At 49.0% G+C, this 22,268-nt stretch overlaps 1 pseudogene; it reads left to right on the plus strand.

The window, feature by feature from the left end:
- The window catches only part of LOC147092649 (NACHT, LRR and PYD domains-containing protein 3-like), a 68,883-nt pseudogene that overhangs the window by 27,609 nt on the left and 19,006 nt on the right, over positions 1 to 22,268 (plus strand).

Genomic DNA, 22,268 nt, shown 5'->3' on the forward strand with positions numbered 1-22,268 from the left:
TTAAACTATGTTGTTGTTGCTCAGTGGAATTCTGTGCTGAAACTTTGTCTTTTGCACATGGGTTGTTCTTACCATCATCAGTTCTAGAGTCTGGGCTGATTATCTGCACCGAGTTCTCACTCTTTATGGCTTTTAGCAAATGCCAGTCCATATTTATGTTTCTAAACCACTCCCGGCCTAGTAGTGGTGGACCTCCCTCCGGTAGCACATATAAGTCCATTATTTGACTTCCTTCGCCCTTGTTGGCCACTGCAACCTTTATTGTCCTGATGGGGTACACTCTCTGCCCCGTGTAGGTTGTCAATATAATCTCCGTATCCTGTAGGGGAATATGTTGGAATAACCTTCTGTAATCTTTCTTATTCATGACCGACAATGCCGATCCAGTGTCCAATTCCATTTTTACTTGGACTCCTTCTATCTGAAGAGTAACCCAAATTGTCTGGAGGTCTGCACCCTTACCAACGTTGAGTACCCTTAAGCTAGCCAGTTCAATACTGCTTAAGCCAGCCAGTTCATTACTGCTAGCGTCTGAATCGGACTCCTGTTCGGCCACCTTGTGTACTTTTGCATATTTTCCTTGCGGTGACTTCTTGTTGCTGGTCTTCTTCCCTGACCTGCATACTCTAGCTATATGTCCAAGCCTACCACAAGTTCTACATTCTTGGTTTTTAAACCAACACTGGTTCTGATCATGCGTTGTCTTTCCACAACGATAACATTTGCCAGAACTCACACCCAATTTGTGTGAACTGAGCTCCGGTGACCGTAGCTGCATTACTGCCGTGCCTCTCGCTGCGGCTTTGTGTGCTGCTGCCATAGTGACCGCCTTCTCAAGCGTCAGCTCATTCTCCTCGAGCAGTCGCTTTTGTGTATCCTGTTTAAATAAACCACACACAAATTTGTCTCGTAGTGCATCTGTCAGTCCCGTTCCAAACTGGCAATATTTCGCTAATTTACGCAATTCCAGCAAATATTCAGCATTGCTTTCATGCTGTAGCTGCCTTCTGTCGTAAAATTTAAATCGTTCCGCTAGCATCAGCGGCGTGGGGTTTAGATGATCTTTCAGGACAGTAACAATCTCATCGAACGTCTTATCCGCCGGTTCATCTGGTGATAACAGGTGTTTCAATTGCCCGTATGTCTTCGCACCCATTAAATTTAATAATGTTAGTGCTTTATCAGCCTCACGAAGTTTATTGGCCTTACAATAATATTTAACTCGTTCAACATATATGGCCCAATCTTCGATGTCACTATCAAAGTTGCTAATATTCCCGTGTTTAGGCATTGTAGTACTTTATCAGATTTGCAATTTCTCAGATTTTTTTTTTTTACTGCTATCCAAGATGGCGGCTTCCCGCTCTTGCCGTCGTCCTCCGCCCACAAAATGGCAGTTTTCCCGCGCTTGGCGATCTTCACCCGTCCCCCGACGCCGTCTCCCTTCAGCCCCCGAGTGCGGCCCTTATCTTCGCCGCGATCGATGGCCCGCGCTTTTCACCGCGGCTCTCGCGCCTTCAGTTTCTGCCGACGCTGCGCCTTTCAGCCCGAGTGCGGCCCTTATCAGGGATTTCGATCGATGGCCCTTATACCTCGGACTTCCCCCAGCCCTGTCTTTGCAGCCAACGCTGCTTGGCTTACCCACCACCGAGGTTGAAAAAGAAGCTGCAGGATGTCTTCTGTCCTCCAGTTTTCAGTCGCTGATGGAGGCTTCAGGGTCCTAATGCCTGTCGCTTCCAGTGGGGTGGTGAGATTTGAAACCTCTCTTCAACGTCCTGTCTGTGGACGAAGCCACCATGGAATAACTGCCGCATGGTAAGAACCTGACTCGTCGCCAGTGTTAAGTCTGTGAGTTGTTCAAGTAATTAATACTCAGACTTAATCAGTAACAATAAAACAGGTCTTTACTGGTTGGAGGTAGGGATTACACTGAATACAAGATTACTGCACAGTGCTTATATACCGGTGTGTTCACCCCCGGTATTACGTCTACAGCAGCCTGAGAAAGTAGTACATCTCTTAAGGTGGAACAGGCTTAAGCTCTCTTAAGGTGGAACAGGTTACATACACAACAGTCAGGGAGACACTGCAGGAGCGAACTGTCCAGGGAGAACAGCAGCATTTTAGACTGTTCAACCCCGTCGCAGTCATTGACTGCTGCGGACTGCTCCACGTCCCTGAAATGCACGGAGGGATCTCCTGACTCGGAGAGTTTTGGGATGTGATTTATCATCTCTCTTAGCTGTCGTGCGCTATGAGGCATTATGATCTGACTCTCAAGGGGTCCGTCATCGCCATTTTCTTCATTTGGACCGAGCTTCCGCTGCCGCGTTGGACACAACGGCGCTGGCCCCGACTCTACTGTCTGGGGTTGCTCTACCTCAGGGCTCGCTTCCTCTACCGCCTCCGTCTCCTGTCCCGGAGTCCAAGACTCCTCATAGGCAGGAGGCGCAGAGGGTTCGGGGGTTGTTACCGCAACCGACTCTTGTGGAATCGGTCTTTTGGATTCCTTGGCTAGCAACAGCTGACTCGCTGGTGGATTTATGAGACACATCAACCCGTTTGCCTTCGCTAGGGCCTTTCTCAGGTCCTCTAGCTCGCGGCAGCAAGCGCTGTGGTCGGTGTTCTCAGATCTACCCTCCATGGCCATCTTATATGCTGCCCTGGCTCCCGGGAGCTTTTCCTCTTGGGCATCTACTTGTTTGGCTAGACGGAAAACACCTCTCTCTCATTCTACCTTCACTGGCCTTGGCCTCAACGACCTGACATTTTAAATATTCTACCCGGGTTTCGTGGCAGCGAATTACGGAGCGGCATTCCTGATTCAGCGCGTCAAGCGATTCAATCAGTTTTTGACCTCCCGCAACCTTTTCCTCTACGTCTTTAAGCAAGCCGTTGATCTGGACTGTCTGTGCTGCAACTACCTGGTCCAAAAGCTGGACTTGCTTCTTGTAGCACATCAGCCAGACCGCCTTTTCTACAGATTTCTTATGTTCTCTACCCGCTGTCCACTTGATGGCTGCGTCTAGCGGGCGCCTATCCCTTAATAGATCAGATATCCATTCTTTTGTGAGGTTGACTTTTCCAAAAACATAATCTGCTATTCTTTCATCCATCACATTTCGTTTATTCAGATCTTGATCTAACACACTACTTTCCTGCTGCCAAGGTCCTGCCGTGGTCGCCATTTCTGTAGGGGTTTTTTTCCTGCTCTCTTGCCCGTTCTGGCCTCCTGCCAGGCTTCGTGCAAGAATTACCCTTGAGTGGTTCGACCCACTCCCCCTACGGTTCTAGACCTTGGACTTAGATGCAGAGAACAGTAGTGCAGAGAAAAGAACTCAATGGACCAGGCTGAATAGCACGAAATGGATGCTTTTATTTTTAAACAGTTTGAAGCATTACAAAATACATGTCATAGGCACAGATTAAAGTAACTACAATCATGCACAAATTTATGAACTTGACTCTATGGAAATGGGGAACACACGGCACGTCGTAAAAGGGGAAACACATTACGAATTCCCTTAACTCCCTCCCCTATACCTAAACTAAGTTTCGACCTGGGGAACCTGGGATCATGCTCACCACTCTCGAAACCGCGAGAAAGGGGGTTTGCAGCCTTTTTGGCACCGCTTTCCGTCGTCACGTGGATTTGGAAACTTCTGGCGCAGTCGATATTCTCTCTCTCTCGAAGCGGTGGGGTAGACACAGCCTCGATGAGCGCTCGTTAAGGTTGAGATCCACTAAGTCGATTCGGGTTCATGGAGCAGACCCAGATGCAGGCTATGCACATGGGAGAATCTTGTGGCCTAGATCGCCAGTCCTCCAGATGTTTTCTTCTCCATCGGCCTGGGTCGTCGATGATCTCCCGACCCCAGTACCCGGGCCACCCTCGTCATCTTCTCGTCGTGGCCGAGCCTTGTTTGGCTGAACACCGACCACGTTGTCCTTTTACCGAAACCGTCCGTCTTTAAAAAGACGAAAACGTTTTCATCGATTCTGCATCTGCCGAAGTGGAAGAGGCGCCGATCCTGGCCCCGTCCGAAGAATTTGAAGTCGTCTAAGAAGAAGAAGCAGCCGTCGTCCAGTCAAGTGAAGTTGTTCAAGTAACCCGAAGTCCGAAGTAACTTAGATGGACTTTCAATCCATAGTTATACTCTTTTGGGACAGTCTTATCTCCCGCCAAATCATAGTCCTGTCTTTGTATTAATTTTGGTGGGCAGAAATCTCTGCAGGGGCGCTTTGTCTTGTAACGGAGCCGGTGATAACTTAAACTGGCCTTCCTGGCCGATAATGTCTTTTAATGTCTTTTGCATTGTCACCTCGGCTCGGTTCGCATATTGATCGGTCCGGAGATTTTCCTTGATGGCTGCTAAACGGTTTTTCCTTTGTACAATAAATGGGTATGAGTGATTTTGCATTGTCCGCCCATATCTTGATGGGCCCCACCCTGTACTTGTAATCCATTGAATATGTATGCTGTTCCTCTGAGTTTCGGTTCCCAGATACTGGCTTTCGCGGGCTCACTGTCTTCAATCCACAAGCCTGTCTGGCTTGCAGTAACAGAAATAAAATGGTTCAGAAACTGATCACGGGGCCTGGCGGCCATTTTGTATGCCCTTTTATCAAAGGTTTTTCTGTGCAAGCTTACTTTGGTCAATAAACAGTCTTATTTTATACAGTTTTCTTGCGTGATTTTTGCTGAAAATTGCGAATATTACACCACACTTGGAGTACTGTGTATAGTTCTGGCCATATTATAGAAAAAGCATAGAGGCACTGCAGTAGGCGCAAAAAAGATTTACAAGGATGATACCAGAACTGCAAGGTTATACTTATGCGGAAAGGTTGTACAGGCTGAGTCTCTTTTCTCCTGAAAAGAGAGGGTTGAGGTTGACCTATTAGAAGTATTTAAAATTATGAAAGGTTTTGATACAGTAAACAGAGTGTTTCCACTTGTGGGGAAGAGGAAAACTAGAGGCTATCCATATCAGATAGTCGCCAAGAAATCAAATAGGGAATTCAGAAGAAACATCTTTAACCAGAGAGTGGTGAGAATGTGGAATTCGCTACCACAGGGAGTGGTTGAAGCGAACAGTACAGATGCAACTAAGGGGAGGCTTGATAAGCCTATGAGGGAGAAGGGAATAGAGGGTTATGCTGATAGTTAGATGAGGAAGGATGGGAGGCGACTCGGGTAGAGCATAAATGGACTGGTTGGACCAAATGGCCTATTTCTATAATGTATATTGTTTATAATTCTATGTAATCCACATGTACACAGTTAAGCAATAAGAAGGGAAATAGCAATGTTCCCCCTAAATTTTTTTTGGGTGCGGCTCCCTTTAATGAGCTGCGGGGCTCATTCACAATTTTGCACATGTGCCAAATCTATTTTGAAAAGCTGGTAAGTGGCCTGCGCGGGATCTCCAGATAGCTGTGCGGTCGTGCAGCTTAGCGGGAACATTGCAGTGGAGGTGAGATAGAGGGGGAATTGGGGAAACTCATGGAGGGTAAAGGCTTGGGCAGATACAAAATATTTCCTTTGTTGATGGAAGTAAAAATGTTGATGTAAGGAGGAGGATGTGGGTCCATAGTTTGAGATCACTGTAGAGAAGGATTTGGATCTGAGTAAAATAGCCAACGTGGGGAAGTCACTGGGCCCAGAGATAATGCACCCAGGCTGTTAAAGGAAATCAGACGGGAGATAAAAGGGACTCTGACCACAATTTTTCAATCCTCATATAATATCAGAAATACACTATACAGGTGGACTGAAAGAGCCCAAACAATGTCTCTGTTAAAATGGGGAGAGAGGATCAGCGGGTAACCAGAGACCAATTAGCCTGTTATTGGTGAGCAAGCTCTTCCAATCTATATTTCCAGGTTGAATCAGTGAACAGTTAGAGATAAAGGGGAGGCTGGAACAGATTAGCTGTAGACAGTTGTATTTGGCGAATTTGATGCAGTTTTCTGAGACGTGTCTGTATAGATCTGATATAGAGAGAGATCCATCACCCGTGTGCTTTCTGACCTACAGTGGCTCCCGATCCGGAAACACTTCGATTTTAAAGTTCACATCCTTGTTTTCAAATCCCTCCAAGGCCTCGTCCCTCCCTATCTCTGTCACCTCCTCCAACCCTAAACTCTCGCGATCTCTGCGATCCTCCAATTCTGGCCTCTGGCGCACCCCAGATTTTAATCACTCTGCCATTGCTGGCCATGCCTTCTACTGCAACTAAAGTCTGGAAATCCCCCTCTCCTTTAAGATGCTCCTTAAGTGCCTTGGAACATCTTATTACGTTAAAGACACTATATAAATGAAAGCTGCTGTTGTGGAGATCTGTAATCTTGCCTCATCAACCTGATAAGTCGGATATTTCGCTATTCTACCCAGCCAGGATATTTGCTGTATGCCATCTCATACGGATTCAGTACCTGGATGCTGCAGAAACTTCAAAGGACAGTTAGCTTGTTCGCAACATTTTGCCAGGCGTGCCATCCTGTGGGCTCGGGGCCCTAGAGTACTCTGCACGCCCTCCTGTGGCACACATGGAGCACTGTCATCCTGTGGGGTGGGGCTGGGTCTATGTATTGCCAGTGTCGAGCTGGGCAGGTGTGGCATTGGTGTCGGGGCCGTGTTGGTGGGGTGTCGGGGCCATGTCAATGGGGCGTCGGGGCCGTGGGACGTCGGGGCTGTGTCGGTGGGGCTGTCGGGGCCGTGTCGGTGGGGGTGTTGGGGCCATGTCGGTGGGGGTGTCGGGGCCGTGTCGGTGGGGCTGTCGGGGCCGTGTCGGTGGGGGTGTCGGGGCCGTGTCAGTGGGGCTGTCGGGGCTATGTCATTGGGGCGTCGGGGCCGTGGGACGTCGGGGCCGTGTCGGTGGGGTGTCGGGGCCATGTCATTGGGGCGTCGGGGCCGTGTCGGCGGGGGTGTCGGGGCCGTGTCAGTGGGGCTGTCGGGGCCGTGTTGGTGGGGGTGTCGGGGCCATGTCAGTGGGGCGTCGGGGCCGTGGGACGTCGGGGCCGTGTCGGTGGGGGTGTCGGGGCCATGTCGGCGGGGGTGTCGGGGCCGTGTCAGTGGGGCTATCGGGGCCGTGTCGGTGGGGGTGTCGGGGCCGTGTCGGCGGGGGTGTCGGGGCCGTGTCAGTGGGGCTGTCGGGGCCGTGTCGGTGGGGCTGTCAGGGCCGTGTCGGCGGGGGTGTCGGGGCCGTGTCAGTGGGGCTGTCGGGGCCGTGTCGGTGGGGGTGTTGGGGCCGTGTCAGTGGGGCTGTCGGGGCCATTTCGGTGGGGCTGTCAGTGTCGTGTTGGCGGGGGTGTCGGGGCTGTGTCAGTGGGGGTGTCGGGGCCGTGTCGGCGGGGGTGTCGGGGCCGTGTCAGTGGGGGTGTTGGGTCCGTGTCAGTGGGGGTGTCGGGGCCGTGTCGGCGGGGGTGTCGGGGCCGTGTCAGCGGGGGCGTCAGGGCCGTGTCGGCGGGGCTGTCGGGGCCGTGTCAGCGGGGGTGTCGGGGCCGTGTTGGCGGGGGTGTCGGGGCCGTGTCGGCGGGGGGTGTCGGGGCCGTGTCGGTGGGGGTGTCGGGGCCGTGTCGGCGGGGGTGTCGGGGCCGTGTCAGCGGGGGTGCGGGGCCGTGTCGATGGGGGTGTCGGGGCCGTGTCGGCGGGGGTGTTGGGGCCGTGTCAGCGGGGGTGCGGGGCCGTGTCGATGGGGGTGTCGGGGCCGTGTCAGCGGGGGTGTCGGGGCCGTGTCGGCGGGGGTGTCGGGGCCGTGTCGGTGTGGGTGTCGGGGTCGTGTCGGCGGGGGTGTCGGGGCCGTGTCGGCGAGGGTGTCGGGGCCGTGTCGATGGGGGTGTCGGGGCCGTGTCGGTGGGGGTGTCGGGGCCGTGTCGGCGGGGATGTCGGGGCCGTGTCAGCGGGGGTGCGGGGCCGTGTCGATGGGGGTGTCGGGGCCGTGTCAGCGGGGGTGTCGGGGCCGTCTCAGTGGGGGTGTCGGGGCCGTGTCGGCGGGGGTGTCGGGGCCGTGTCAGCGGGGGTGTCGGGGCCGTGTCGGCGGGGGTGTCGGGGCCGTGTCAGCGGGGGTGTCGGGGCCGTGTCGGCGGGGGTGTCGGGGCCGTGTCGGCGGGGGTGTGGGGGCCGTGTCGGCGGGGGTGTCGGGGCCGTGTCAGCGGGGTTGTCGGGGCCGTGTTTGCGGGGGTGTCGGGGTCGTGTCGGCGGGGGTGTCGGGGCCGTGTCGGCGGGGGTGTCGGGGCCGTGTCGGCGGGGGTGTCAGGGCCGTGTCAGTGGGGTGCGAGGCCAGCTCGGTGGAGTGCGGGTTTGCGCTGGGTCAATGTGGTGTTGCTTTGGTGCTGGGTCGGTGGGGTTTCGCTGTTTGGCTGGGTCAGTGGGTCGGATGATCAACAGCACGTGAACTATACAGGGTCGATGAGAGACCAAGCTCCAGGTTACAGAGCCTCACTGCAAAGAAAAGATGTATTTGGGGGTAATCTCGGTAATCAAGAGGGAGAAAGGATTTGGAAGATTCTGCTGATAGGCTTAGATGAAGAGGGATGGGAGGAGGTTCATGTGGAGTATAAACACAGGCATGGACCAGTTGAGACGAATGTCCTCTTTCTGAGCTCCACATTGTGTAATTTTCTGTATTAAAAAATGGAAGTGACGGCGCTGTATTTTCTGAAGCAGTTTTGTAAAAGGAGAATATCGGAAGCTTTGCTCTAATTCTGTAGCCTGCAACAAGCAAACCCCTCTGGTGGAGCTGGGAGATTCCAGTCGCCCTGCCAGAGCACGTGGAATGTTTTGTAAAGTGACATGCGTTTAACAGTCCCTGTAACATTAAACCACAAATGAGGCTTGTGTATTTCAGAGGATAGACTTTGATCAAAGGGATGGGCCCAGATTGTACCGTGGGTGAAGAGTTAGACAAGTTTATCTCCATCTCGAGCCTCCCTTTCCCATCAATGTTTTGTTGCCTCCTGAATCGTTCTCACAACTCCATGTTTGAATCTCTCCAATCGGGTTTCTGCTCCTGCCACACGCTGAAATGACAATAATCTGAGTCACAAATGAAACGTTCTATGACTGTGACCGTGGTAACCTATCCCCCCTCATTGTTCCTGACCTCTACATTCTTTGACATGGTCGAGCACAACATCCTCCAACATCTCTCCTCCGTTGTCCAGCTCAGTGGGACTGTCCTCACTTGGCTCAACTTTTACCCCTCCGATAGTAGCCAGAGAATCTCCATCAACAGTTCCTCTTCCCTTTCCCGCACTTTTACCCTGGAGTACCACATAGATCCCTCTCTCACCCTCTCCTATTTCTCATCTACGTGCTGCCCCTTGGAGACATTATCCAGTGGCAAGTGTCAAGCTTTCACATGTATGCATGGTCTTCAACCCCCGCCGCAAATTTTCTTCCCTTGTTGGTGACTCCATCCCCGTCCTAGCCAGTGCCTCGGATTGAACCAGACTGTTTACAACCTGAGTGTTCTGTATGATGCCAAGCTGAGCTTCTGACCCGATATTCTCTCCATCACAGAGACCGTCTGCATCCACCTCCATAACCGTCCATCTTTATCCCTGCTTCAGCCCATCTGCTGCAGAAATCCTAATCCATGCTTTTATCTCCTGTAGGCTCAATTTATTCAGTGCTCTCCGGGTCGGCTTTGCTCCTTTCACCCACCGTAAACTTGGGTTGATCCAGAACCCTGCTCACTGATCACCCCTGTCCTTGCGAACCTACATTGGCTCCCGGTCCCCCAGCACCTCCAAATTAAAATTCTCATCCTCCTTTGTATCCCTTCATGGCCTTGTCCCTCCCTGTCTCTGTAACCTCCTCAAGCCCTACAAGCCCCACCACCAAGATCTCTCTGTTCTCCAGCTCTGGGCTCGAGTGCATTTCACCCTCTCCTCAGCCCATCTATGGCAGCTCTGCCTTCGGCTGTTCCTATTCTCTGCTCTGAAATTCCCCCCCGAACCTCTCCACTTCCTCCTCTCCTTTTAAGATGCTCCTAAAACTGTCTTCTTTGACCAACCTTTTGGTCCACTCCTCGTTCTACCTCCTTTATTCAGCGCCCATCTTTTGTCTGATTCGGCTCCTGTGAAGGGCCTTGGGATGTTTGTCGATGTTTAAAGTGCTGTGGAAATGCAAATGGTTTTTGTGATTTATGTATTTATTATACTAGCTATGAAACAGCTGATAACTGAGATTTACAAGATCTCAAACTTAGTTCGAAATTAATTCCGGAAAATAACTTTGCCCTTAATTTAGAGAAATTACTGATCCGTGACTGGATCACTTTTACATTTCCCCGGTGGGGAAGGAAAGGATGCTGACTGAGAGTTTGATTGGACACACACACAGCGAGACACGTGCACAGTGGAGAATTGTGATTGTAATATAGCAGGCAAATCTACCACTTATATATATATGGCCATTTCTGATATTGTCAGACCTCTAAATATATTCCACAAATCAATGCTGTGCATCACCTCACTGTTTAAAGGGAAGTGACATTATACATTACTGTGAATATTCGTGGACCAGTGGTAAATGTCCTCGCCTCCTACAGTGCTCATTGGTCAGGTGCTGACACCATGAGAGATATGGTCAATATATCCAATTAGAAACACCAACCAGGACACATCTCCATGAACACTCAGACAATGTGACTGCCCATAGAGACCAGATGATCACACCCAGCTGTACATTGTTTATGTGGATAGATATTTTATTCATAATGTACCAGAATTTAATGTCAAAACTCAGCAAATCCAAAATATTAAACAATAATCTGTGAATAAAAAGAATATATCGCCAGACTGTGTAAAACTGAGTGAAGGATCGTTTAATTCATCAGTGATCGCCCGCTCCAGATTTCCCTGCAGAATATTCTCTACCAGCAATAAAGCTGGTTTTGGCCTGCACTGTGAATAAACCTTACCAACGGGCACTCCCAGTGCGGAGTCTCGACCGATGGGAAACCATCTGGAACTCGGTTGTGGAGATCAACAACAACAACTTGTATTTATATAGCATTTCTAACTTAGTAAAGCATCCCAATGCGCTTGACAGGATTGTTCTAACTTGCACCAAGTCCCGTTCGCCCATCTCACCTGTGCTCGCTTACTTACATTGGCTCTCGGTTAAACATCCTTGTTTTCAAATCCCTCCATGGCCATGTCCCTTCCTATCTCTGTAATCTCCTTCAGCCCCACAACCCCCCCTCCACCCCCCAGATATCCGCACTCCTTTAATTCTGCCCTCTTGAACAAGCCTGTTTATAATCGTTCACTGTTGCCTAGGCCCTAAGCTCTGGAATTCCCTCCCTACACCTCTCCGCCTCGCTAACTCTCTTTCCTCCATTAAGATGCTCCTTAAAACCTACCTTTTTGACCAAGCTTTTGGTCACGTACTCTAATTTATCCTTATGTGGCTCGATGTCAATTTTTTTGTCTTACAGTTCTGCTGTGCAGTGTCTTCGGACGTTTTACTACGTTATAGGCGCGATACAAATACAAGTTGTTGTTATAAGACAAATATTTGACACCATGCCAAATACAGTAAGGAGAAATTAGGGCAGATGACTAAAAGGTTGGCCAAAGAGGTAGGTTTTATGGAGCGACTTAAATGAGGAAAGAGTTAGAGAGGCGGAGAGGTTTAGGGAGTGAATTCTAGAGTTTCGGGCCTTGGCAACTGAAGGCACAGCCACCAATGGCTGAGCGATTCTAATCAGGGATGCACAAGAGGGCAGAATTATAGGAGCGCATGTAGGTCAGCGAGCACAGGGGTGATGGGTGAACAAGTCTTGGGGTGAGTTAGGACACTCACTCGAGTTTTGGATGACCTCTAGTTTACATAGGGTAGAACGTGGGTGGCCAGCCAGGAGTGTGTTGGAATAGTCAAGTCTAGAGGTAACAAAGGCATGTATGAAGATTTCTGCAGCGGAGGAGCTGAGGCAGGGGCCGAGACGGGTGATGTTATGGAGGTTGAAATAGGCGGCCTTAGTTATGCCACAGGTATATGGTCGGAAGTTGGTTTCAGGGTCAAATATGACACCAAGGTTGTGAACAGTGTGGTTCAGCCTCAAACAGATGTTAGGGAGAGGGGTGGATTCAGTGTTGGGAACAAAAATAATGTCTTCCAATATTTAACTGGAGAAAATTTCTGCTCTTCCAGAGCTGGATGTCGGACAAGCAGTCTGACAATTTAGAGACAGTGGAGGGTTCGAGAGAAGTGGTGGTGATGTAGAGCTGGGTGTCGTCAGCGTACATGTGGAAACTGACGCTGTGTCTTCCGATGATGTCGTCAAGGGGCAGCATGTAGATGAGAAATAGCAGGGGGCCAAGGATAGATTTTTGGTGAACACCAGAGGTAACGATGTGGAAACATAGAAACATAGAAGATAGGAGCAGGAGTAGGCCATTCGGCCCTTCGAGCCTGCTCCGCCATTCAATGAGATCATGGCTGATCATCCAAATTCAGTACCCTGTCCCTGCCTTCTCCCCATATCCCCTGATCCCTTTAGCCTTAAGAAATATATCCAACTCTTTCTTGAAAATATTTAATGAAATGGCCTCCACCGCCCTCTGTGGCAGAGAATTCCACAGGTTCACCACTCTCTGGGTGAAGAAATTCCTCCTCATTTCAGTCCTAAATGGCTTACCCCTTATCCTTAGACTATGACCCCTGGTTCTGGACTCCCTGGCCATCAGAAACATCCTTCCTGCACCTAGTCTGTCCAGGCCTGACAGAATTTTATAGGTTTCGATGAGATCCCCTCTCAATCTTCTAAACTCCAGTGAGTATAAGCCCAATCAACACAATCTCTCCTCATACGTCATTCCTGCCATCCCAGGTATCGGCCTGGTGAATCTTCGCTGCACTCCTTCCATGGCAAGAACATCCTTCCTCAGGTAAGGCGACCAAAACTGCACACAATACTCAAGGTGCTGTCTCACCAAAGCCCTGTACAACTGTAGCAAGACATCCTTGTTCCTGTACTCGAACCCTCTTGCTACGAAGGCCAACATACCATTTGCCTTCTTAACCGCCTGCTGCACCTGCATGCTTACCTTCAGTGGCTAGTGCACAAGAACACGCAGGTCTCTTTGCACTTCCCCTTCTCCCAATCTATTGCCATTCAAATAATAATCTGCCTTCCTGTTTTTGTCACCAAAGTGGATAACCTCACATTTATCCACATTATACTGCATTTGCCATGTTTCTGCCCAATCACCCAACCTGTCCAAATCGTACTGGCGTTTCACAACATCCTCCTCACAGCATACCCTCCCACCCAGCTTTGTGTCGTCTGCAAATTTGGAGATATTACATCCAATTCCCTCGTCCAGATCATTAATATACATTGTGAACAGCTGGGGTCCTAGGACCGATCCTTACGGTACCCCACTAGTCACTGCCTGCCACTCAGAAAACGACCCGTTTATTCCAACTCTTTGTTTTCTGTCCGTCAACCAGTTCTCTATCCAAATCAATACCTTGCCCCCAATCCCATGTGCCTTAATTTTTCACGCTAATCTCTTATGTGGGACCTTATCGAAAGCCTTCTGAAAGTCCAAATACACCACATCCACTGGTTCTCCTTTATCTATTTTACCAGTTACATCCTTAAAAAAATCCAGTAGATTAGTCAAGCATGATTTACCTTTTGTAAATCCATGTTGACTTTGCCTGATCCTGTCACTGCTTTCCAAGTGCTCTGCTATTACATCTTTTATAATGGACTCTAGCATTTTCCCCACTACCGATGTCAGGCTTACCGGTCTATAATTCCCCGCTTTTTCTCTGCCACCTTTTTTGAATAGTGGGGTAACATTAGCTACCCTCCAATCCATGGGTACTGTTGCAGAGTCTATCGAGTTCTGGAAGATGACCAGCAATGCATTTACTATTTCCAGGGCCCCTTCCTTAAATACCCCGGGATGTAGATTATCAGGCCCTGGGGATTTATCGGCCTTCAGTCCCATCAATTTTCCGAACACCATTTCCCTACAAATACTGATTTCTTTCAGTTCCACCCTTTCATCAGACCTTATGTTCCCCAGCATCTCTGGGAGGTTATTTGTGTCCTCCATTGTGAAGACAGGACCAAAATAGGTATTTAGTTGGTCAGCCATTTCTTTGTTCCCCATTATAAATTCCCCTGATTCTGACTGCAAGGGACCTAGGCTTGACTTCACCAATCTTTTTCTCTTCACATATCTATAAAAGCTTTTACAGTCAGTTTTTATGTTCCCGTCAAGCTTACTCTCATATTCTATTTTCCCTTTCTTAATTAATCCCTTTGTCCTCCTTTGTTGAATCCTAAACTGATCCCAATCCTCAGGATTATTGCTTTTTCTGCCCAATTTATATGTCCTCTCTTTGGTTCTTATGCTATCTCTAATTTTCCTTGTTAGCCACGGTTGAGTCACCTTTTTTTTTTTCTTTTATGCCAAACTGGGATGAAAAAATTCTGTAGCTCTTCCATTCGGTCTTTGAATGATTGCGATTGCCTATCCACCGTCAACCCTTTGAGTGCCATTCCCCAATCAATCCCACCCAACTCGCTCCTCAGACCATCGTAGTTTCCTTTATTTAAATTGAGGACACTAGTCTCTGAATCAATTACTTCATTCTCCATATTAATGAAGAATTCGATCATATTATGATCGCTCCGACCCAAGGGGCCTCGTACAACAAGGTTGTTAATTAATCCTTTCTCGTTACATAATACCCAGTCTAAGATGGCCTGATCTCTGATTGGTTCCTCGACATATTGGTCCAGAAAACCATCCCGTAAACACTCCAGGAATTCCTCCTCCACAGTATTGTTACTAATTTGGTTGGCCCAATCTATATGTAGATTAAAGTCACCCATGATGACTGCTGTGCCCTTATTGCACGCTTCTTTAATTTCCCTTTTAATGCCATCCCCAACCTCCGCCTTACTGTTTGGAGGTCTATATACCACTCCCACTAACATTTTTTTCCCCTTAGCATTCCTCAATTCTACCCATACAGATTCCACATCATCAGAGCTAATATCCTTCATTACAATTGTGTTAATCCCTTCTTTAACCAGTAATGCTACCCACCTCCCTTTTCTTTTTGCCTATCTTTCCTGAATATCGACTACCCCTGAATGTTGATTTCCCAGTCTTGGCCATCCTTCAGCCACGTTTCCGTAATCCCAACCAAATCATATTCGTTTACCTGTATTTGTGCAGCCAATTCATCCACCCTATTACAATTGCTCCTCGCATTAAGACACAAAGCCTTCAGGCTTGTTTTTTTAACGCTCTTAGACCTATTAGAATTATTTTTTTCTGTGGTCATGTTTGATTTAAACCGTTGATTGCTCTGACTGCCACTTTTGTTTTTCTCCTTCCTATCTTTTGCTTTTATCCTTGTTTCCCCTTCCTCTGTCTCCCTGCTCAGGTTCCCAACCCCCTGCCATTTTAGTTGAAGCCCTCCCCCACAGCACTAGCAAACACTCCCCCTAGGACATTGGTTCCAGCCCTGCCCAGGTGCAAACCATCCGGCTTGAACTGGTCCCACCTCCCCCAGAACTGGTTCCAAAATCCCAGGATCTTGAATCCCTCCCCCTGGCACCATTCCGCTAGCCATGTATTCATCTGAAGTATCCTTCTATTTCTATTCTGACTAGCACGAGGCACAGGTAGCATTCCTGAGATTACTACCTTTGAGGTCCTGTTTTTTAATTTATCGCCTAACTCCCTGTATTCCGCTTTTAGGACCTCATCCCGCTTTTTACCTATATCGTTGGTGCCTATATGCACCACGACAACGGGCTGTTCACCCTCCCCTTCCAAGATGTTCTGCAACTGCTCGGAGACATCCTTGACCCTTGCACCAGGGAGGCAACACACCATCCTGGAGTCTCATTCACTCTTTCAAAACTGAGATGAGGAGGAACTACTTCACTCAGAGGGTGGTAGGTCCATGGAATATGCTGCCCCAAAAAGCTGTAGAAGCTACATCATTACATAAATTTAAAACAGAAATAGACAGTTTCCTAGAGGGAAAGGGAATTAAGGGTTATGGGGAGCGGGCAGGATTTTGGACATGAGTCTAGGTTCGGATCGGTCATGGCCCTGTGTGTAGCGGAGCGGGGCCAGGGGCCATGTAGCCTGATCCTGCTCCTATTTCATGTGTCTAATTCTGTTAGATTCAGGAGATGGTTCTGTGATCGTGGATTGGCGGTTAGGGTCAGATCAGCCATGATCTTATTGAATGGCGGAGCAGGCTCGAGGGGCCGATTGGCCTACTCCTGCTCCTATTTCTTATGTTCTTATTTGCGGCCACAGAAATGCCTATCTATTCCCATTACAATTGAATCCCCTATTACTATAGCTCTACCCCTCTTTTTCCTGCCATTCTGTGCAGCAGAGCCACCACTGGTGCCAGGAAGTTGGCTGCTGCTGCCTTCCTCTGATAAGCCATCCCCCCCAACAGTACTCAAAGTGGTGTATCTGTTGGAGAGGAGAATGGCCACAGGGGATCCCTGCACTACCTGCCTGCGCCTAGTAGTCTGCCTGTTGGTCACCCGTTCCCTTTCTTCCTGTCCAACCTCTACCTGCGGTGTGTCCAACTCTGTAAACGTGCTATTCACGATGTCCTGAGCATCGTGAACGCTCCAGTATGCATCCAATCGCAGCTCCCGTGCCGTAATGCGGTCTGTCAGTAGCTGCAGCTGGATGCACTTCCTGCACATGTAGTTGTCAGGGACACAGGAAGTGTCCCTGAGTTCCCACATATCGCAGGAGGAACATACAACGGGGCCGGGCTCTCCTGCCATGACGTACCCTTAATTAATTGAATTTAAATTAAATCAATCAATCCCACTAATTACACTACAGTTAAATGGTTTACCAACAGTCCCCGCTACACCTCAGAGACCTTAGTAACTATGAACCAGAGTTAAAGTTTAAATAAGAGAAAAATACTCAGCAACCAATCACTTCCCTGCTTCCTGGTGATGTCACACCTTGATTACTTTTTACCTCTATCCCCCGGTGTTGAATTGGTCGGGCCTCACCTCGCTCACTGCCGCTGGTTTTAACCTGCCGCCGGTCGCTGTTCCCACACAGGTCCGATGCTCTGGTCGGGCCTCACCTCGCTCACTGAAGCTGGTTTTAAACTGCCGCCGGTCGCTGTTCCCACACAGGTCCGATGCTCTGGTCGGGCCTCACCTCGCTCACTGCCGCCGGTTTTAAACTGTGCCGGTCGCTGTTCCCACACTGGTCCGATGCTCTGGTCGGCCCTCACCTCGCTCACTGCCGCCGGTTTTAAACTGCCGCCGGTCGCTGTTCCCACACAGGTCCGATGCTCTGGTCTGGCCTCACCTCGCTCACTGCCGCCGGTTTTAATCTGCCGCCGGTCGCTGTTCCCACACATATCCGATGCTCTGGTCGGGCCTCACCTCGTTCACTGCTGCTGTTTTTAAAATGCCGCCGGTCGCTGTTCCCACACAAGTCCGATGCTCTGGTCGGGCCTCGCCTCGCTCACTGCCACCGGTTTTAAACTGCCACCGGTCGCTGTTCCCACACAGGTCCGATGCTCTGGTCGGGCCTCACCTCGCTCACTGCCGCCGGTTTTAAACTGCCGCCGGTCGCTGTTCCCACACAGGTCCGATGCTCTGGTCGGAAGTGGGACGAGAAGCCATTGCAGGTGATTCTCTAGCTACAATAGATAAGAATGGAACCAGGTAAGTGCAGTCCCATCCAGCTGGACAATGGTGGAAAGGTGTTGGAGGAGTGCAGAATGGTCAACCGTGTCAAAGGCTGTTGAGAAGGACAAGGAGGGATAATGTGTCTTTGTCGTAGTCACTAAGGATGTGATTTGTGACTTCGATGAAAGCCATTTCTGTACTGTGGCATGGACGGAAACCTGATTGGAGGGATACAAACATGGAGTTCCAGGAAAGATGGGCATGGATTTGGGAGGCGACAACACGTTCAAGGACTTTGGAGCGGAAAGGGAGGTCGGAGATGGGGCGGTAGTTTCAAGGACGGAGGAGTCAAGTGTTATTTTTTTGAGGAGAGTGGTGATGACGGCAGATTTGAAGGAGCGGGGGGCAGTACCGGAGGAGAGAGAGCTGTTAACAATGTCAGCTAACAAACGAACCAGAAAAGGAAGTTGGGTGGTCAGCAGTTTGGTGGGAATAGGATCGAGGGAGCAGGAAGTGGGTCTCGTTGGACAAGATGAGTGCGAGGAGGTCAGGAGCGGAGATCGGAGAGCAACTGGAGGCGAGAGTGGCGGAATAAGGTGAGATGCTCAAAGGAGGAGAAAGTGGTGGAAGAGTAGGGGGACAGACCAAGGTGTAATTTGGTGATGAGAGCCACACTGCCACCATGGCAGTCTGGGCGGGGCAAGTGGTGGAAGGTATTGCCAGGCCGGGAGGCTTCACTTAAGGATAAGGCATCATCACCACTCGTCAACTTTTCCTCAGGGCCATGATGCCGATGCAATCATCCACGATAAGGTCATTGATGGCAAGTACCTTGTTCGCAGCAGAAAAAAATCACATTCTGGAGGGAGATGGGGAGAGGTTCAGTGATGGCTAACCCACTGCCAGTGAGCACAGGGCCAGCGCTGGGGGGTGAGTTGGACGGGGAGGGGATTGGCAAGATTAGCCCCCAGCGGGTGGGCTGGGCGGGAAGGTCGGCGAGAATAGAGTTGGGGTTGATGCTCATGAGGAGGCAGCAACGAGTGCCACGTTGGGCCTTTTGGAGGATGCCAAGAGAGGCACAGAGTGAAGCTGTAGACTTATCTAAGAGGGAGTCAAGCCTGGGACGGCAGCAGGAGAGTAGGATGTTCGAAGAGTAATGAAGGGTAATTGTAGGGATTTGGAATGCAATGTATCCGAGGGAAGAGAGATAGAAACATAGAAAAATAGGAGTAGGAGTAGGCCATTCAAGATGATCATGGCTGATCCTCTATCTCAATACGATATTCCCCCTCTCTCCCCATACCACTTGATGCCTTTTGTGTCTAGAAATCTATCTATCTCCTTACATATATATTCAGTGACTTGACCTCCACAGCCTTCTGTGGTAGAGAATTCCATAGGTTCACCACCCTCTGAGTGAAGAAATGTCTTATCTCTGTCCTAAATGTCCTACCCTGTATCCTGAGACTGTGACCCCTCGTTCTGGACCCCCAGCCAGGGGAAACATCCTCGCTGCATTCAGTCTGTCTAGCCCTGTCATAAATGTATACGTTTCAATGAGATCCCCTCGCATTCTTTTAAACTCTAGTGAATACAGGCCTAGTCGACCCAATCTCTCCTCATATGACAGTCCTCCTAACCCAGGAATCAGTCTGGTGAACCTTCGCTGCACTCCCTCTATGGCAATTATATCCTTTCTTGGGCCTGGAGACCAAAACTGCACACAGTACTCTAGGTGTGGTCTCACCAAGGCCCTGTATAACTGTAGTAAGACATCATTGCTCCTGTACTCAAATCCTCTTGCAGTGAAGGCCAACAAACCATTTGCCTCCCTAACTGCATGCTGCACTTGCATGTTTCATTTCAGTGACTGGTGTTCAAGGACACCCAGGTCCCTTTGCATATCAACATTTCCCAATCTATCACCATTTAAATAATACTCTGCCTTTCTGCTTTTTCTGCCGAAGTGGATAACTTCACAGTTATGCACGTTATACTGCATCAGCCACGTTTGTACTCACTCACTCAACTTGTCCAAATCGCCTTGAAGCCTCTTTGCATCCTCCTCACAACTCACAATCCCACCTAGTTTCGTGTCGTCAGCAAACTTGGAAATCTTACAGTTGGTTCCCTCATCCAAATCATTGATATATATTTTGAATAGCTGTGACCCAAGCACTGATCCCTGCGGTACCCCACTAGTCACCGCCTGCCATTCCTACTCTCTGCTGTCTGGTAACCAATTTTCAATCCATGCCAGTATATTACACCCAATCCCATGTGCTTTAATTTTGCACACTAACCTCTTATGTGGGAGTTTATCAAAGGCCTTCTGAAAATCCAAATACAGCACATCCACTGGTTCTCCCTTATCTATTCTACCAGTTACATCCTCAAAAAACTCCAGAAGGTTTGTCAAGCACGATTTCCCATTCATAAATCCATGATGACTATGTCTAATCCCATTAATATTTTCTAAGTGTCCTGTTATCACGATATTTATAATAGACTCTAGCATTTTCACCACTATTAAGTTTAGGCTAACTGGTCTGTTGTTCCCTGCTTTCTCTCTCCCTTTTTTGTAGGGTTACATTTGCCACTCTCCAATCTGCAGGAACTGTTCCATAATCTATAGAATTTTGGAAGATGACAACCAATGCATCCACTATTTCCATGGCTACGTCTTTAAGTACTCTGGGATGCACATTATCAATCCCTGGGGATTTATTGGCTTTCAGTCCCATTAATTTCTCCAGCATTATGTTTTTACTAATATTAATTTCCTTTAATTCCTCCTTCTCACTAGACCCTTGGTTGCCTAGCATTTCTGGGAAGTTATTTGTGTCCTCTTCCGTGAAGACAGAACCAAAGTCTCAGTTTAATTGCTCTACCACTTTCTTGTTCCCCATTATAATTTCTCCCGTTTCTGTCTGTAAGGGAATTACATTTTTCTTCACTAATCTTTTTCTTTTTACATACTTGTAGAAGCTTTTACAGTCTGCTTTTATGTTCATGGAGGCATGATGACGAGAGAGCGATCAGGGGGGGATAGAGAGAAAAGGAAAAGATGCGCGAAAAAAGTGGCAATAGAAATGAATGGCTTGGGTGCGGAGTGGCATCCAAAATACACACGCAAGATCAGCAGGACTCTCAGGATTTTACTGGGCAGCTGCTGTCTGTGTCACACCTGATGTGCTAATCGTAATACTCGGGTGGAGGATTGGCTCTCTAACAGAAAGCAGAGAGTTGGGATAAATGGTTCATTCTCAGACTGGCAATCAGTAACTAGTGGTGTTCAGCAGGGGTCAGTACTGGGTCCCCAACTCTTTACAACCTATATTAACGATTTGGAGGAGGGGACCGAGTGTAACATATCAAAGTATGCAGATGATACAAAGATGGGAGGGAAAGTAGTGAGTGAGGAGGACATAAAAAACCTGCAAAGGGACATAGACAGGCTAAGTAAGTGGGCAGAGATTTGGCAGATGGAATACAATCCTGGAAAGTGTGAGGTTATGCACTTTGGCAGGAAAAATCATAGAGCAAGTTATTATCTTAATGGCAAGAAACTGGAAAGTACTGTATTACAAAGGGATCTGGGGGTCCTGATGCAAGAAACTCAAAAGGTTGGTATGCAGGTGCAGCAAGTGATCAAGAAGGCCAATGGAATGTTGGCTTTTATTGCTAGGGGGATAGAATATAAAAACGGGGAGGTATTGCTGCAGTTGTACAAGGTATTGGTGAGACTGCACCTGGAATACTGCATAAAGCTTTGGTGTCCATACTTTCGAGTCAGTACAAAGAAGATCCACTCGGTTAATTCCGGGGATGAGGGGGTGGACATATGATGAGAGGTTGAGTAGATTGGGACTCTACTCATTGGAGTTCAGAAGAATGAGAGGCGAACTTATCGAAACATATAAGATTGTGAAGGGGCTTGATCGAGTGGATGCGGTGAGGATGTTCCCAATGATGGGTGAAACTGGAACTAGGGGGCATAATCTTGGAATAAGGGGCTGCTCTTTCAAAACTGAGATGAGGAGAAACTTCATCACTCAGAGTGTGGTAGGTTTGTGGAATTTGCTGCCCCAGAAAGCTGTGGAAGCTACATCATTAAATAAATTTAAAACAAAAATAGACAGTTTCCTAGAAGTAAAGGGAATTAAGGGTTACGGGGAGCGGGCAGGAAATTGGACTTGAGCCTCGGTTCGGAATGGTCATGGCCCTGTGGTTAGTGGAGCGGGCCCATGGGCCGTGTAGCCTGGTTCTGCTCCTACTTCTTTTGTTCTAATTCTGTGTTAGATTTCAGGAGATGGTTTTATTCCTGTTCCTGGCTGGGGTGGAGATCGCCTTTACAGAAGGTAAGTACTGTAGAAAATATAGGGACAGAGTGATCTCCTGGACGAGTTTCGAACGCCTAGATGGGTCAGAGAGGAATTTCCCAGATTTTTTCTCCCAAATTGGCCATTGGGATTTTTTATCTGGTTTTTGGCCTCTCCCGGGAGATCACATGGGTTCGGGTGGGATGGAGAGTGATAGTAGATTTGAGGTTAGGATCAGATCAGCCATGATCTTATTGAATGG

The sequence above is a fragment of the Somniosus microcephalus genome, unplaced genomic scaffold, assembly GCF_052327205.1.
Source record: "Somniosus microcephalus isolate GS21.2 unplaced genomic scaffold, FLI_Smic_1.0 unresolved_chr2, whole genome shotgun sequence".
In the NCBI taxonomy this organism is placed as follows: domain Eukaryota; kingdom Metazoa; phylum Chordata; class Chondrichthyes; order Squaliformes; family Somniosidae; genus Somniosus; species Somniosus microcephalus.